An 18,839-nucleotide genomic window follows, 5' to 3' on the forward strand; every position below is an offset into this window, starting at 1 on the left:
ATATATCAGTGGATTCAATTGAATATGGGTCCATGTTTTATGGTATCTGCACTACCTTTGAAGTGGTATAGTGTTGTTTGAAAATTTAGTTATAAATGTGTATTACAGACTTTAGGGCAATGACTTAAAAAAGTTTTTTAAAGTAAAATTATAGGCTAAGAGAGAAGAGAAAATTGAATCATATAAAATGCTCAGTTGGAACCAGAGAAGGCAGAAAAAAAGGGGGAGAAAGAAAAAGAGGTAAAGAAAAGTACAACAAATTAAAAAAAATCATAAACATGATTAATATAAAACCAATTGTATCAATAATCACTTTAAATGTGAATGGCCTACATATACCAATTAAAAGACTGAGCTTGTCAAACTATGTAAAAAGTACAAGACCCAACTATATGTAGCCTTTTAAAAAAACACACTTTAAATATAAAGACACAGATAATCTAAAAGTAAAGGAATGGAGAACAATGTATCATGCTAACACTAATCATAAGAAAGCTGGAGTAGCTGTATTAATTTCAGGCAAAGCAAACTTCAGAACAAGTTTATCTTTATCTCTTTATCAGAGATAAAGAGAGGCATTCTCCAAGGAGACATACAACCTATAATGTATATGCCACTAACAATGGAGTACCAAAATATATGAGGCAAAAACTTGTAGAACTCCAAGGAGAAATAGACAAATCCCATTATAGTTCAAGACTTCAACAACCCTCTTTCAATAATTGATAAATCAAGTAAGCAGAAAATCAGTAAGGATATATTTGATCTGAATACCACCGTCAATCAACTTGATCTACTGGCATTTATAGGGTACTCCATCTAACAGTAACAGAATACACATTCATATTGAGCTCACATGGAACATTCAAGAGATAATACATTTTCTGGGCATAGTGGCTCATGCCTGTAATCCCAGCACTTTGGGAGGCTGAGGCAGGCAGGTCACCTGAGGTCGGGAATTCAAGACCAGCCTGACCAACATGACGAAACCCTGTCTCTACTAAATATACAAAATTAGCCGGACCTGGTGGTGCATGCCTGTAATCACAGCTACTTGGGAGGCTGAGGCACAAAAATTGCTTGAACCCGGGAGGCAGATGTTGCTGTGAGCCGAGATCGCGCCATTACACTCTAGCTTGGGCTACAAGAGCAAAACTCCACCTCAAAAAATATATAATAAGAATAATACATTCTGGGCCGCAAAACACACCCGAAGAAATGTGAAAGAATAGAGTCATACAAAGTATGTTCTCAAACCACAGTGGAATTAAGCTAGAAACCAGTAACAGAGAGCTGGAAAACCTCTGAGATATTTGTAGAATAAACAACATACTAGTAGATAACACATGGATCAAAAAAAAAAAAGACTCAAGAGAAACATAAAAATATTTTTAACTAAATTAAAATGAAAAATATAGTTTGCCAAATTTGTGGGATGCAGCAAAAACCATGCTTAGAGGAAAATTTATAGCATTAAATGCATATATTAGAGAGGAAGAAAGATCTAAAATCAATCTAAGCTTGAGAAAGAAGAAACTAGAGAAAGAGAACAATTTAAGCTTAAATAATAAAAATCAAAGCAGAAATCAATGAAATTGAAAACCGGAAGATGATAAAGAAAATCAGTGAAACCAAAAGCTGGCTCTTTGTATTATGAATAAAATTAACAGATCTCTAGCCAGGTTAACCAATAGAAAGAGAGAAGGAAGGAAGGAAGGAAGGAGGGAGGGAGGGAGGGAGGGAGGGAGAGAGGGAGGGAGGGAAAGAAGGAGATACAAATTACCCATATTAGAAATATTATTTGTTTGTTTGTTTTTGAGATGGAGTCTCACTCTGTCGCCTGGCTGCAGTGCAGTGGCGCCATCTTGGCTCACTGCAACCTCTGCCTCCTGGGTTCAAGCGATTCTCCTGCCTCAGCCTCCTGAGTAGCTGGGAAGGCGCATGCTACCACACCCAGCTAATTTTTGTACTTTTAGTAGAAACAGGGTTTCACTATGTTGGCCAGGCTGATCTCAAACACCCAACCTCAGGTGATCCACCCACCTCAGCCTCCCAAAGTGCTGGGATTACAGGTGTGAGCCACTGCATCCAGGCTGCATGTATTATTTAGAAATGTAGTGGGTTTTTTTGATAATAGAAGATGTATTTAAGCAGGAATACATATAGTCATCATTGCTAGACTTAGTATGAGATGTTAAATGTTTGATGCAATTTTTCTTTCTGGATAAGCTTTTCTTTTGTATCCCTACCAGTTTTGAAAACAACACCAGAAGAAGATGGATCTAATTCCACATGGAGCTACAGAATGAGTTTTTGGTAGTGGGTCTGAAATTGGGATAGACATTTGCTGATCTTACACAGGTCCCACAAATTATTAGGCAAGATCTTTGATGAGCTCTAGATGAATCATCATGGTTAAGGTCATTGTACTGAACAAGTACCCCAATTGAAACCCAGATTTATGGCCAGCTGCTCAGGTTGTGGTTTTCGGAGATATGTCATATTGAGATGGGTTGAGGATGGTAGGCAGAGGGGCCAGATGTGATGGAGTATACTTCGGGAGAGTCACCTTGGTGACCCAGTGCACGACTGCACCTCTTGACTCATGTAGTATTAAGAAATGTGGTGTTTAATTTCTCTGTGTGTGTGGAGATTTACCTATTATCTTTCTGTTATTGATTTCTAGTTTAATTTCATTGTAATCTGAGAACACATGCTGTAAGATTTTGATTTTTAAAAATTCCCTGAGGCCGGGTGCAGTGGTTCATGCCTGTAATCCCAGCTCTCTTCGATGCCACAGCGGGAGGATCGCTTGAGGCTAGGAGGTGAAGGCTACAGTGAGCCATGATGGACACCACTGCACTCCAGCCTGGGCAACAGAGCAAGACCCTGTCTCTTTAAAAAAATTTTTTTAGTTGACTTGTATTTTGTAACTTAAGATATGGTCTCGTGAGTGTTCCATAGGCATTTCAAAAGAATGTGAATCTTGCTATTGTTGTGTGAAGCATTCTCTGAATGCTAATTAGATTCTTTTGGTTGATGGTTTTTTAAAGTTCTTATACATCCTTGCTGCTTTCTGTCTAGTCTTTCTTTCTTTCCTTTTTTTTTTTTCTGAGACCGAGTCTTGCTCTGTTGCCCAAGCTAGAGTGCAGTGGCAAGATCTCGGCCCATTACAACCTCTGCCTTCTGGGTTCAAGCAATTCTCCTGCCTCGGCCTCCTGAGTAGCTGGGATTACAGGCATGCACCATCATGCCTGGCTGATTTTGTATTTTTAGTAGATATGGGGTTTCTGCACATGGTCAGGCTGGTCTTGAACTCCCGACCTCAGGTGATCCACCCGCCTCAGCCTCCCAAAGTGCTGGGATTACAGGTGTGAGCCACCAGGCCCAGCTAGCCATTCTTTTACAGTACAGCAGGTCCTCAACTAATGTTGTTTAGTTTAATGTCATTTCTTTATAATGTTGGAAAAAAAAACACTTATTCCCAGCCATGGCCACCGTGCAGAGTTTGCACATTCTCCCTATGTCTGTGTGGGTTTTCTCTGGGTACTCCAATTTCCTCCCACATCCCAGAGATGTGCACATTAGGTTAATTGGTGTATCTAAATTATCTAAATTGTCCTGGTATGAATGTGAGGTGTGTGCATGTGCGTGCATGCTCTGTGATGGAGTGATATCCTGTTCAGGGTGCCTTGCACCCTAAGCTGCCAGGATTCTGAGCACCCAGAACTCTGAAATGGAATAAGCAGGTTGGAAATAAAGAAAAAATGAATATAAATTATTGTAAAATAAAAATTTGTAAAGCATACAATACTGATACAAATGTATAACAGTAAATAATTTGGTATAAAAGCACTCAGCCAACCTGCCATATTTATTATTCTTTGTTTTTAAACTGCATGGTTGTAAGAGATACTCCTTACAGTTTTTGCTTTGCAAATATTTATTCCTTGGTTTAACCTACCACCATGGTGACTGCTGTCCCTCACTGATTCACCAACAGTTGAGTAAATACTTACCTTCCTTGTTTTTATTAATCTTTCTTAAATGTATGTATAGCTCACATTTATTTTAATGTTTAATACTAGATATGTCTGGGCATTTATTTAGAAGTGTGGTATTGTTTTTGTGTCCAGAAATATGCTGTATGAACTTAACCTTGTTAATATCAATTAGTCTACGATAAAATTGGTTTCATTATACATCATTTTGCTTAAACTTGCAGTTTCTAAGAAACTACTGACGACATTAAGGACTTACTATAGTTCTTCAGATAACAAATTATCTTAGTTTTTCCTTCATTTGAAAATGTCTTGATTTTCATTCCTGAAGGATTTTTTCACTTGGCTTAGCATTCTGGGTTGACAGTTTTTTCTCTCAGTATTTAAACATGTTGTGCTACTTCTTTCTGGCTTCCATGGTTTCTAATGAGGAATCTGCTGCAATTTAAATGGTTGCTCTTTTATTGGTAAGGTTCATTTCTCTGCAACTGCTTTCAAGACTTTAGTTTTCAAGGAATTTGTTTAGGGTGTATCTTGTAATGGATTTCTTTGGTTTATCATGTTTGGGGCTTAGCTTTTTGAATCTGTGTGTGTATGTCTTTCATCAAATTTGGGAAAATTTCAGCCTTATTTCTTTGAACACTTTTTTAGCTCTACCTTCTTTTTTTCTCTTCACCTAGGACTCCCATGACACAAATGTTAAATCTTTTGTGATAATCTTCCAGGTTCCTGAAGCTTTGTTCTGTCTCCCTCCCTCCCTCCCTCTCTCATTTTCTCTCTCTCTCTCAGTCTCTCCCTTCTTCCTTCCCTCCCTCACTTCCTTTCTTCCTTCCTTTCTTTTTAATCTAATTCTCTCTTTTTCAGATTGGGTAATGTCTACTGTTTTATCTTCAAATTCACTGATTCTTTCCTGGGTTATCTTGTATTAGTTTTCTCAGGCTGCACATAAAAAAACCACAGACTGGATGTCTTAAATAATAGACATTTATTTATCCTAGTTCTGAAAGATGGAAGTCCAAGATGAAGGTGCCAGCAAGATAGATTCATTCTGAGTCCTCTTCTCCTGGCTTGTAAGCGGGTACCATCTTGTTGTGTGTTCAAATGACATTTTCTTTGTGTGCATACGCACAGAGTTCACTGGTGTCTCTCATATGAAGATACTAATTTTATCAGATCAGAGCCCTACTCTTATGACCTCACTTAACCTTACTGCTTCTATAGAGTCCCCATCTCCAAATACAGCCACACTGGAGGTTAAGGCTTCAACATATGAATGAGGTGAGGGAGGACACCAACATTCTGTCCATTACATATTTTTGTTCTTCTATTGAACCCACCCACTGAGTCTTAAACAATTTTTGGTTACTGTATTAGTTTCCTAGGGTTTCTGTATTAAAGGGTGACAAACTTCTTGCCTTAAAACAACAGAAATTTATTCTCTAACAATGTGAGGGGCCAAAAGTCCAAAATGAAGATGTCAGCAGGTTTGGTTCCTTCTGGAAGCTCAGAGGGAGAACCTGTTCCATGCTCCTCTCCTTGCTTCTGATGGTCGCCAGCAATCTTTGTTGTTACGTAGCTTGTAGACACATCATTCTTATGTCTGCCCCATCTCCACATGGTGTTCTCTTCTGTGTGGCTCCCTGTGTCTTCATATAGCGTTTTTATAAGGACACCAGTCACTGGATTTAATTATACTAATCCACTGTGACCTCACTTTAATTACATCTGGAAAGACTCTATTTCCAAATAAAGTCACATTTGGAGGTTATGTCTGTGTATCTTTTTTTCTTAGATTTTCTGTCTCTCTCTCTTTTTTTTCAATTATTTAAGAATGTTTGTAAGTGCTTGCTTGTTGAAGCATTTTTGTAGTCCCTCTTTTAAAATCTTTGTCAAGTAGTTCCAACAACCTGCGTTAGGATCTATTGATTGTGTTTTCTTGTTCAAGTTGAGATTTTCCTGGTTCTTGGCATGATGAATTATTTTCACTTATAACCTGGTCATTTTTAATATTATGTTACGAGACTCTGGATCTTATTTACATCTTCTGTTTAACAGACCTCTGCTGAAACTGGGCTAGTGAAGTAAGGGGACACTGAGTCTTTAGCTGTGGTGAAAGTCCAGCCTTGTTACATGGCCTCCATTGACACCACCCTGTAGGGAAAAGGGAGGGCTGCTCCATTATTGCTGGGAAGAGGTGGAAATTTAGGCTCCACAGTTGTCCTCCTTTACATTGTGGGGACAGGAATGGTGCCTCGTTACTACTGAATGGGGATGGCAGGTCAGGTTCTCTACATGGCCTCCACAAATATGATGGAGGTGATGGAGAGAGGCACTTAGTTACTGCTGGGCAGTGATGGAAACCCAGGCTTCCCACTCAGCCTTTTCTGACACCACCCAGAGGTGAGTGGGAGAAATGTTTTATCACCAAAGACTAAAGTCTAGCTTTCTTCTCTACCTGTGCTAATGGAGTTTGGGAAAGAGTTTCTCCCCACCCCCACCTTGGGTTTTTGCTGGAGGCATTCAATATCAAAAGGCTTTTTGCAGGCTAAGCAAGGTGGCTCATGCCTGTAATCCCAATACTTTTGGGAGGTGGAGGCAAGTAAATCACTTGAGGTCAGGAGTTTGAGACCAGCCTGGCCAAAACAGTGAAACCCCATCTCTACTAAAACTACAAAAAATTAACCAGACGTGGTGGCACATGCCTGTAGTCCCAGCTACTTGAGAGGCTGAGGCAGGAGGATTACTTGAGCCTGGGAGGCAGACGTTACAGTGAGCTGAGATTATACCACTGCACTCCGGCCTGTGTGACAGAGTAGTTTTTGTCTTGCAGGGGTGCCCCTTCCCTAGTCCTTTGACAAGAGAAAGCAGTCTTTTCATGGTGACATTTTTGTCTGTACCTGTGGCATTTCCAGGTTGTAGGCTTTTCCAGCACTCTGTCAAAAAGAAAAACCCCTAGATTCATTGCTGTGTCATTCCTCCAGTACTGAGATTTCAGGCTGTTCTGCCTTCTTATGCTTGCTTTATATATAATTCCCAGCATTTAAATGTACATTGTGGCAGGGATAGAAAGGAATACATCTACTCTATCTTGTCCAAAACCAGAAATCCTTTTTTTAAAAATTATTATTATTATTATTTTGAGTCAGAGTCTCACTCTGTCACTCAGGCTGGAGTGCAGTGGTGCGATTTCTGCTCACTGCAACCTCCAGCTCCCAGGTTCAAGCAATTCTCATGCCTCAGCCTCCCAAGTAGCTGGGATTACTATCATCTGCTATTTGGAGAGGATGAGCATTTTCTAAATCATGTAGTTCTAGCTCTTTCATGTTTAACATTCTTTCCTTTAAAAAAGTTCAGAGTTTTTCAACTTGAGCCCTATCAATATTTCAGCTGGGATAGTTATTTGATGTGTGTATTTGGTGGGCGGATTGGGGTGTTTTGAAGGGGCCTGCCCTATACATTGTAGGATGTTTAACAGCATCCTTGGCCTCTGCTGGCTAGATGGCAGTAGCAACCCCCCCAGCTTTGACATCTAAAAATGTCTTCAGATGTTGCCAAATGTCCCCTGGGAGGCAGTATCACTCTCACTCGAGAGCTCTTGCTTTAATTTACCCCTTTCCTCCTGCCTTTCACTACAGGCAGCAAGAAGAAAGCAGGTGGCACCTTTAACATTTCGCTTGGAAACTGTTTTACTTAGATCACCCAATTCATTAGGCACATATTCTGTTTTCTACTTCATTGCAGACAATAGGGTTGCTAATTTTTGTGTCAAATATAGTTTCCAATAGTATTTACTTCACTTGGCCGGGCATGGTGGCTCACACCTGCAATCCCAGCATTTTGGGAGGCTGAGGCAGGTGGATCACCTGAGGTCAGGAGTTCAAAACCAGCTTGACCAACATGATGAAACCCCATTGTACTAAAAAAATACAAAAAATTAGCCAGGCCTGGTAGCACGCACCTGTAATCCCAGCTACTTGGGAGTCTGAGGCAGGAAAATCACTTGAACTCAGGAGGCAGACGTTACAGTGATCCGAGATCAACAAGAGCAAAACTCTGTCTCAGAAAACAACAACAACCAGAAAAACAGTATTTACTTCATTTTCCTGCATACCCTCACTGCACCTTATCTAAGGGCTGAGGCTTCTTTAACAGCTTCAGGGCACTTTAGGTTTTTACTACACTCCTCTCAAAGTCCAATTCTAATGCCACTCCTGCATTTTAGAATGCTGTTACAGCACTACTTTACCCAGTACCAAAATCTTTTTTTCCTTAAAAAAATGTTTTTTCTTTGTATGTTCCCATGAACAGAATCTTCATATGTTACCTATTGTTGCATAATAAATGATGCCAGGGTTTAGCAACTTACGACAAGAAGTGTTTACTATCTCAAAGTGCTTGAGCATCAGGAATCCAGGAGTGGTTTAACTGAGTGGTTCTGCCTAAGTTTCCCATGAGGTTTCAGTCAAACTGCTGGCCAGGGTTGCAGTTATCTCAAGATTTTACTAGGGCCAGTTTATCAGTTTCCATACTCAATCACGTGGTTGCTGGCAGGCCTCAGCCTTCACGGGCTCTTGGCTGGAAGCTTCCATTCCTTGCCATGTGGGCCTCTCTATAGGGCTGTTGACAGCATGGCAGCTTGCTTCTCCCAGAGTGAGTGATCCAAAAAATAGAGTACATACTCAAGACAGAAACTGCAGTCTTTTTTTTTTTTTTTTTTAATTTAAATTTAGGAGTGAGATACCATCATTTCTGACGTACCCTATGGGTCACATAGAGGAACTGATGGTGGCGGGAGGCAGACAGGTTCCTAGGTGGGAAGGGGTAGGTTCCTTGTGAAACCCCACCTTCAAGCCAGGGATGGCCTGAAGCCTGACTGCCAGGCTGTCAGTTCTGGGTAGAGTTCAGTACCTGGAGTGAGAACTTCCTTGATGCCTTTCCACCAATCAGATGGTGCTTTTTCCCGACCCAGCCAGACTCACAGACTGGTTGGGACTACCTGCCTGCAGATAGGAGCTACTCACTTCAGGTCCTCTCTCCTGTGAGAGTTCTTTGGTCACCCAATAAAGCTGTTCTCTCTCTTGCTCACCCTCCAGTTGTCTGTGTAACCTCATTCTTCCTGGATGCTGGACGAGAACTCAGGACCCACCAAATGCGGAAGTGAAAGGAACTGTAACGCTTTCCTAGCTGGCAGGAACTAAAGGGACTGTAATATACCTCACTGAGGTGCAGGCAGTGACTTGCTTCTGAACTGCGGGAGTGAAGAGTGGAGACCTTTCTGGGGGTCCAGACCTTGGGATTCTCTGAGCCAGAGGGGTAACACTATAGTTCTCCTGCCCTCTGCCAGCACCCGTCTGCCACCCCATGCAACAGGAAGCAGTGGTTAGTCCAGGCCAGCCCAGGAGCCGCAGGCTGGAGCAGGGTGGTAGGACTGAAAGAGCGGTAACACAAATGGGCTGAAACACCACCTCCTGAAATACAGTCCCCCCACCCCCCAACTCACTGCTGCAGGTGATGAGAAAGAGAAAAGAGCTACAGCCCTTCTGGGGGCCCAGATCTCGGGGCTCCCCAAGGCAGGGCTATGACATGCTGTAACACCGTCTTTGGGGCTCTGCAGTTCCTGGTGTCTCTGAACTTTTGGGTACCACTGCGTTCCCCTGGTCCAGATGCTAGCGCCCACGGCAGAAGTTGCTTGCAGTACGTCTGGTCCAGCCACAGCCTTGCACGGAGCTGTTACCTGTGCCAGTGCCTGGAGTTGCCCACCCGGCCACAGCAGCCTGAGTGCCTGACTGTGTGCAGTGACCGGACCCCACACTCGCTTGCTCACAACCACCCCTGCCCACCACTCCATGCCTGGCTCTCCCTTGGCAGGCATGGGATCCAGGATGGTAGCACTAGCCAAGCTGAGCCTGCTAGGCAAGTTGGCAGAATGAGCCCAGCGGGCGCAAGCAAAATTCAAGCAGAGGTGCCACCAGCAATGGAGGCTTTCACGCTGATGAAGAGACACCCAAAGGTTCCTGTGACATAACCTTGGTACAGTGTAGGAGGGGACTGCCCAGGGTATAAATAACAGACAGTAAGGAACATTGGGAGCTGTTTTGGTGGCTGACTGTGGCATTTCGATTTTATTCCATCCAATATGTTTTTTCTTTTTTCTTTTTTATTTCTTTTTTCAGACAGAGTCTCGCTCTGTCTCCCAGGCTGGAGTGCAATGGCGTGAACTCAGCTCACTTCAAACTCTGCCTCCCAAGTTCAAGTGATTCTCCTGCCTCAGCCTCCCAAGTAGCAGGGATTACAGATGCATGCTACCATGCCTGGCTAATTTTAGTATTTTCAGTAGAGACTACGTTTTACCATGTTGGCCAGGCTGGTCTCAAACTCCTGACCTCAAGTGATCCACCCGCCTCGGCTTCCCCAAGTGCAGAGATTACAGGCCTGAACCACCACACGTAGCTATTTTTCTTCTTCTTCTTCTTTTTCTTTCTTCTTCTTCTTTCTTCTTCTCCTCCTTCTCTTCCTCCTCCTCCTCCTCTTCTTCTCCCTCCTTCTCCCCCCCTTCCTTCTCCTCCTCCTCCTCCTTCTTCTTCTTATTTTGAGGACTGAGTCTCACTCTGTCACCCAGGCTACAGTACAATAGTACAGTCTTGGCTCACTGCCACCTCCATCTCCCAGGTTCAAGTGATTCTCATGTCTCAGCCTCCTGAGTAGCTAGGTTTACAGGCACCACTACTACGTCCAGCTAATTTTTGTATTTTTAGTAGAAAAAGGGTTTCACCATGTTGGCCAGGCTGATCTTGAACTCTTGACCTCAAGTGATCCGCCCACCTTGCTTCCCAAAATGCTGGGATTACAGGCATGAGCCACTGCTTCTGGCCTTAAGATGGGGTCTCACTCTGTTACCTGGGCTACAGTGCAGTGGTGTGATCTCAGTTCACTGCAGCCTCAACATCCCGGGCTCAAGCAAATCTCTTGCCTCAGCCTCACGAGTAGCTGGGACTACAGGCATGGAGCACCATGCCTGACTAATTTTTGTATTTTTTGTAGAGATGAGGTTTCTGTCAATGTGGCCCAGGCTGGTCTCAAATTCCTGGGCTCAAGTAATCCTCCTGGCTAGGTCTCCCAAAATGCTGAGACTATAGGCATGAGCTACTATGCCTGGTTCAACATGTTTTCACTTTTTTTCTGAGACAGGATCTTGCTTGGTCACCCAGGCTTGAGTGTGGTGGTGGGATCTCAGTTCATGGCAACCTCCACTTCCTCAAGTTATCCTCCTGCCTCAAGCCTCTAAGTAGCTGGGACTACAGGCATGAGCAACCATGCCCGGCTAACTTTTGTAGAGACAGAGTTTTGCCATGTTGCCCAGGCTGGTCTCAAACTCAAGCGACCCGCCCGCCTCAGCCTCCCAAAGTGCTGGGATTACAGGCCTGAGCCATTGCACCAAGCCATGTATTTTCTGATTTCCTTTGGACTTCATCTTTGACTTACGTTTTATTTTGAAGTACTGGGATTGTCTTTCAGTTACCTTTCTGTTATTATTTCTGTTGAATTCTGTTATGGTCATACAACATAATTTAAATGATTTAAATTCTTCTAAATTTGTTGAGGGTTGTTTTTATGGCCCAGAATATGATGACTCTCTCATTGAATGTTGTACGTGCAGTTGAAAAGGATGTTTATTCTGCTGTTGTTGGGTAAAGTGTCATGAAAATATAATTAGGAGAAATTAATGATAGTGCTAAGGTTTTCTATATTCTTACTTTCTTGGTCTACTTATGTTATTGATTGTTGAGAGAGAAGAGTTGAATTCTGTAAGTGCAATATAGATTTTTCTGTTTCTTATTCTACTGGTTTTTACTTCATATATTTTTGAAGCACTGTTGTTAGTATATACACACTTATGATTGTTAAGTCTTCTTGGTGAATTGAACCTTTTATAATTAAGTAATACCCCTTTTCATCTCTGGTAATAGTCCTTCTGAAATCTACTTTGTCTGATATTAATATTGTCACTCCAACTTGCTTTGATTCATGTTTGTATGGTGTATCTTATTCCATTCATTTTTTTTTTAGGGGTCCAATTCCTCTGTACATCCTTTTACTTTTAACCCATATATTTCTTTATATTTAAAGTGGGTCTTGTAGACAACATATTATTGCCTCGTACTTTGTTCCCAGCCTGCTAATTTGTCTTTTAATTCGTTGTCCTTTTACTGATACACTGGATTAAAATCTATCATCTTGTTATTTGTTTTCTATTCTTGCATCTGTGTTTTTTCTTTTTTCTTCCTTGATTTGGATTATGTTTTGAAAAGGGAAACTCACAATCTCATGGGCGCTGCAGGTAGACAAGATTTATTGCATCTGATTGAAATAGCCTATTATTCATAGCATAACAAACAATGTGAACATCAGCAAAGTTGTGTTGGTTCTCTAGTCCTACACTCAACAAGTGATGCAGTGAGCCCAGATTCATGTTATTCACAGAGTGGGTTTGCATTGTAGCTGAGGGACCTACGCCCAGCACTGTTTATTTTATTTTATTTTGTTTATTTATTTATTTGAGTTAGGGTCTCATGTGTTGCTCAGGCTGGTCTTGAATTCCTGGGCTCAAGTGATTCTCCTGCCTCAGCCTCCCAAAGTGCTGAGATTACAAGCGTGAGCCACCGTGCCCAGCCCCAGGACGTTTTATAGCAAGCAGTAAGCAAGACTGCCTTGGTCTAAGAAATGATATCATCTCTCAAAACTCTAGCTGTACTAACAATCCTGAACAAAGACCCAGGTGAAAGAGAGGTCAGGGCCTTTTGATCTTGACATATTCAGCAAGACATGTTGGACACAAGTAGCCCAAGGAGGAAGCCTCCCAACATTAGAAAAAATTATTACATGTACTTGTTTTCATGTTCAACAGTCATTTTAAAACAATAAATTTTATTGTATATGTTTAAGATAAACAATATGATTATATGGGATACATAGAGATAGTAAAGTGGTTACTATAGTGAAGCAAATTAACATATCCATCATCTCACATAGTTACCTATTCCAGCATTTCTATGATTCCATTTTCTGTCTATTATTGGTTTGTTACTTACACCTCTCTAAAAAAAAATTTTTTAGTGGTTGTTATTTAATTTACTGTATCTTTATTAATCAGTCTATCTTCAAATAATGTTATACCACTTCTTATATATCATAAGAACCCTTTAACAGCATATTTCCAATTCCTCCATCTCCTCATTTTTACTGCTGTTATTGTCATACATTTCACTTTTATATATGCTATAAGGCCACAATGCATTGCTTTAGGAAAGCAATTACCTTTTAAGGTGAGTAAAAATGAGAAACAGTGTCTCTTATATTTACCTTTATTCTATTCATTTCCAGAGATCATCATTTCTTTATGTAGATCCAAGTTTCTCTCAGGTATTATATTTCTTCTGCTTACAGAACTTCTATTACCATTTCTTGTAGTGCTGGTCCACTGGTAATGAATTTTATGTTGTTGTTGTTGTTGTTTTAATCTGAAAAAGTGTTTGTATTTTCTTCATGTTTGAAAGATATTTTTGCTAGGTATAGAATTCTGGATTGGCAGTTTTTTGTCTTTCAGCATATTAAAGATATGACTCTGTTATCTTCTGGTCATACATTTTCTGATGAGAAGTCTTCTGTAATTCTTATCTTTGTTCCTCTGTAGGGAGTATGTCTTTTTCCTCTAGATACTTCCAATATTTTCTCTCTATCTTTGGTTTTCAGCAGGTTGAATATGATATATTATGTTGTGTTTGCCATGTGCTTATTTGTTGTGTTTCTATATTGGTATTAAATCTTTTCTGGAGGTGGGCGCGGCTGCTCACGCCTGTAATCTCAGCACTTTGGGAGGCCAAGGTGGGTGGATCACCTGAGGTCAGGAGTTCAAGACCAGCCTGGCCATCATGGTGAAACCTCATCTAAAAAAATAAAAATAAAAATAAAAAAATTTCTGGATTCTGTGAGTTTCTTGGCTCTGTGGTTAGATATCTTTCATTATTTTTGGAAAATTATTGGCTACTATATCTACAAATAAATATTATATCTATATATGTATTTTTTTTCTCTGTTTCTTCTCCTTCTGGGATGTAAATTACTTATGTGTTAGCTGTTGGATATTTGTTCTGGTTTTTGTTTGTTTCACTCTTTTCTCTTTCTGTTTCAGTTTGAGTAGTCTCTGTTGACCTATCTTCAAGTTCACTGGTTCTTTCCTCAGCTATGTTTAGTTTACTGACTGATATGGTTTGGTTGTGTCCCTACCCAAATCTCATCTTGAATTGTAGTTCCCATAATCCCTACGTGTCATGAGAGGGAACAGGTGAGGATAATTGAATCATGAAGGTCATTACCCCATCCTGGTCTCATGATAGTGAGTTAGTTCTTGCAAGATTTGATGGTTTTATAAAGGGCTTCCCTCTTCACTGAGCACTTCTCCTTACTGCCACCATGTGAAGAAGGGCCTGTTTGCTTTCCCTCCCACCATGATTGTAAGTTTCCTGAGGCCTCCCCAGCCCTGTGGAAAAGTGAGTCAATTAAACCTTTTTCCTTTGTAAACTACCCAGTCTCGGATGTGTCCTTATAGCAGGGTGAGAACAGACTGATACAGTAAATTGGTATTGGTAGAGTGGGGTGCTGCTATAAAGATACCTGAAAATGTGGAAGCAGCTTTGGAACTGTGTAGCAGACAGAGGTTGGAACAGTTTGGAGGGTTCAGAAGAAGACAGGAAAATGTGGGAAAGTTTGGAACTTCCTAAAGTCTTGGAGGGCTCAGAAGACAGGAAGATGTGGGAAGGTTTGGAACTTCCTAGAGACTGTTGAATGGCTTTGACCAAAATGCTGATAGTGATATGGATAATGAAGTCTAGGCTGAGGTGATCTTAGATGGAAATGAGGAACTAGTTGGGAACTGAAGTAAAGGTCACTCTTGCTTTGCAAAGAGACTGGTGGCATTTTGCCCCTGCCCTAGAGATCTGTGGAACTTTGAACTTGAGAGAGATGATTTAGGGTTTCTGGCAGAAGAAATTTCTGAGTGACAAAACATTTAAGAGAAAGCAGAGCATAAATGTTTGGAAAATTTGCAGACTGATGATGTGATAGAAAAGAAAAACCCAAATTGAAGCCCCTTTCAGAAATATGCATAAGTAACAAGGAGCCAAATGTTAATCACCAAGACAATGGGGAAAATGTCTCCAGGACATGTCAGAGACCTTCACAGCAGCCCCTCCCATCATAGGCCTAGAGGACTAGAAGGGAAAAATGGTTTCCTGGGCCAGGTCCAGGGCTCCCCTTGCTGTGTGCTGCCTGCAGACTTGGTGCCCTGCATCCCAGCACTCCAGCCATGGCAAAAAGAGGCCAAGGTACAGCTCAGGCTGTTGCTTCAGAGGGTGCAACCCCCAAGCCTTGGCATCAAAGGCTTCCAACTTCACTGAGCACTTCTCCTTGCTGCCGCCATGTGAAGAAGGACATGTTTGCTTCCCCTTCTGCCATTATTCTAAGTTTCCTGAGGCCTCCCCAGCCCCATGGAACTGTGAGTCAACTAAACCTCTCTCCACTATAAATTACCCAGTCTCAGATGTGTCCTTATAGTAGCACGAGAAAGGACGAGTGTACTGAGAAGCCTGTCAACAGCATTCTTCAAATCTGTTACGTATATGTGTTTTTTCTCATTTCTAGCATTTCTCTATATCTCTTTTTTTGGTAGTCTTTGTATTTCTGCAAAAAATTCTTTTCTGTTCTTTCATATTGTCTACATTTTCCACAAGAGCCTTTCATATTCACATATTACTTATAGTTGTCTTAAGTTCTCTGTCAGATAACTACAGCATCTGGGTCTTGTACCTGGTCTTTTTTTTTTGTCTCTCTCTCTCTGTCTCTTTCTGTTTCTCTCTCTCTCTTTCTCTCTTGAATATAGAAACAGGGCCTCACTATATTGCCCAGACTGGTCTTCAGATTTCTTTCCTTGAGTAATCCATCTGCCTTGGCCTCCCAAAGTGCTGGATTAGAGGTATGAGCCACCACACCTGGCCTGCTTTGTCTCTTGACAGGTTTTTTATTTGTTTGTTTGTTTTGTTTTGTTTTGGTATTTTTTAATTTGTGGGTTTTTTTTTTTTTTTTTTGAGATGGAGTTCTGCTCTTGTCAACCAGACTGGAATGCAATGGCATAATCTCAGCTCACTACAACCTCCACCTCCCAGGTTCAAGCAATTCTCCTGCCTCAGTCTGCTGAATATCTGGGATTACAGGCACCTGGGCATCACGCCCAGCTAATTTTTGTATTTTTAGTAGAGATGAGGTTTCACCATGTTGGCCAGGCTGGTCTCGAATTCCTGACCTCAGGTGATCCATCCACCTTGGTCTTTCAAAATGTTAAGATTACAGGCGTGAGCCACTGCACCTGGCCTGTGTTATAATTTTTTTTATTGAGTTTTGGCCACAGTGTTTAGAATAGTAAGGACTGAGTTTATTATTATTTATGCCTAGAAATTGTCATATCTCTTCTCTTAGGCTATTAGTGTGGAGGATTCAGTCGATTTTTTCAGGAATTGAATTAGGTTTGAGTTTTGTTGTTTCTATGATTACTTCAGTGTCTGTATCTCCTACAGATTCTATATAGTCATGCTAGCTACACTGGGTCTTTAGTAATTCCATAAAAATTTTGGCCTGGCATATTGGCTTATATCCATAATCCCAGCACTTTGGGAGGCTGGTGCAGAAGGATCACTTGTGGCCAGGAGTTGGAGACCAGCTTAGACCACATAGCAAGACCCCATCTCTACTCCCTCAAAAACAGAAAATTAACCATGTGTGGTGATGTACATTTGTAGTCCTAGATACTTCGGAGGCTGAAGTGGGATGATACCTTGAGCTCAGGAGTTTAAGGTTACAGTGAATCATGATTGCACCACTACACTTCAGCCTCTGGACAGTGTGAGACCTTGTCTCTAAAAAATAAAAACATAAACATTAGCTGAACTTTTCTTACATACTTGCAAGGAGAGCTTGTCTTTCTCCTGCTACACAACTGAGCGAGTGCCTGCATCCCGTCTCTTCTTGGAGGCTCCTGTCCTTCTTTGGAATGCAGTTTAATTGGTTGCTCTGCAACCTTAGGTCTCTGATAAGTTTGACAAAAGTTGTGATTTTGTACATTACCCAACAATTTCTAAAACTTAGTAGCATGGTAATGATGCTCTTCCCAGCTTTCTGCATCCTAGATGGAAGCCAGAGTCTAAATCCATCTACCTTTTCACAGTGCTTTTCAACCTTTTGGCTACCCACTCCTGGCCTGCTGCCTGGTCTTTCTCTTAGGTGACACCCTTCCAGCTTAGCCCCCTGAAATATTTTCAGATTACATGTTTCCCCCTCTCCATTCCTTCTTTACAGCAAATATCTGGCAAAGAGAAGGGACAGAGGTTCCTGATCTTTCTTCATCTTGGGCTCAAAATAATCCACGGAGTCGTGTTCTCAAGGATACATCTGGGCTGGCACGGTGGCTCATTCCTGTAATCACAGCACTTTGGGAGGCTGAGATGGGTAGATCACTTGAGGCCAGGAGTTCAAAACCAGCCTGGCCAACATGGCGAAACCTCATCTCTACTAAAAATACAAAAATTATCAGGGGCATAGTGGCACATGCCTGCAATTCCAGCTACTCAGGAGGCTGAGGTAGGAGAATTGCTTGATCCCATGAGGCGGAGGTTGCAGTGAGCTGAGATTGGGCTACTGTACTCCAGCCTGGGCCTGGGCAACAGAGCGAGACTCCATCTAAAAAAAAACAAAAAGAAAGTATACATCTCTGAAAATGGGGACATGACTTTGGGAGCTAAGTTCTCATCCACTGTACTCCTGACTTGGCCTCATTTTCTGTGCTAGAAAATTAGATGAAGTATCTATTCATTAATGAGAAATAAGAATCAAACCAACCCACTGAAATATTTCTTAGTAGATGAAAACTGTAACAGGATAAAAGGGGAACAGGCTGGGAGTAGTGGTTACAAACAGTCTCTGGAGGCAGTCTACCTGGGCTTAAATTCCATTCCATCACTTATTAGCTGTAGGGCTTGGGACAAGTTCCTTCACCTCTCTGTATCTCAATTTCTGTATATGTAAAGTGGAAACAGCAAGAGGATTAAAAGGGTTAATTTTTGTAAAGTACTTATAATAATGACTGGCACATAATAAGTTCTGTGGAAGTGTTAACAATTAGGGCTTACTTCCTACAGTTTCAGAAACTGGTGGAAGAGAGCAGTTCCCTCCCTTTCTCAGTCCCCATTACAATCAAAACAGCTAATGATTACTGAGCATTTCCAAAGTGCCCAATCCTGGAACTAAGCATTTTATATAAATTACCTCATAAGAGGGAGGGATTAATTATTCCTATTTAATAGGTAAGAGATCAAGGATCAGAGAAGTGTTTACCCAGCTGGCTAGAGGCAGCAATAGGTTTACAACCCTAGAGAGTCTGACTGCAATGCCTGTGCTCTTAACCACTGCATTTGTTGCCTCCCGCAAACTAGTTTCCATGCTTGTAAACTAGTGGGAAAGTTGCATGCTGTATTTATCTCACAGGGTTGTTTTGAGAGCCCAGTAATATAAGAGGCAGTGCTTTAGGTATTTGTACAGAGTGCTGGTCCCTGTCAGGGAAACCTGAATGTGTCAATGATTTGTTCACACTTCCCTCCCTCTGCACATGCCCTTCCCCCTCTTTTCTGCTTGTTGAACTCAAGTCTTCAAGAGTTAACTCAGATGTCAGCGCCCGGATTTTATTCTAACAATGGAGGGATTTGGGCAACAGCGGAGCTGCGGGGGGAGGCGGGG

General features: G+C 41.6%; 1 protein-coding gene across 1 annotated transcript in view; it reads left to right on the forward strand.

Annotated features, from left to right (window-relative positions):
- SYS1 (SYS1 golgi trafficking protein) overlaps window positions 1-18,839 on the forward strand; it is a 48,307-nt gene that overhangs the window by 26,297 nt on the left and 3,171 nt on the right. The gene's annotated exons all lie outside the window — the stretch shown is intronic.

Source organism: Aotus nancymaae, unplaced genomic scaffold (assembly GCF_030222135.1).
Source record: "Aotus nancymaae isolate 86718 unplaced genomic scaffold, 86718_ANA_hifiasm-v0.15.2.pri h1tg000029l, whole genome shotgun sequence".
Classification (NCBI taxonomy): Eukaryota; Metazoa; Chordata; class Mammalia; order Primates; family Aotidae; genus Aotus; species Aotus nancymaae.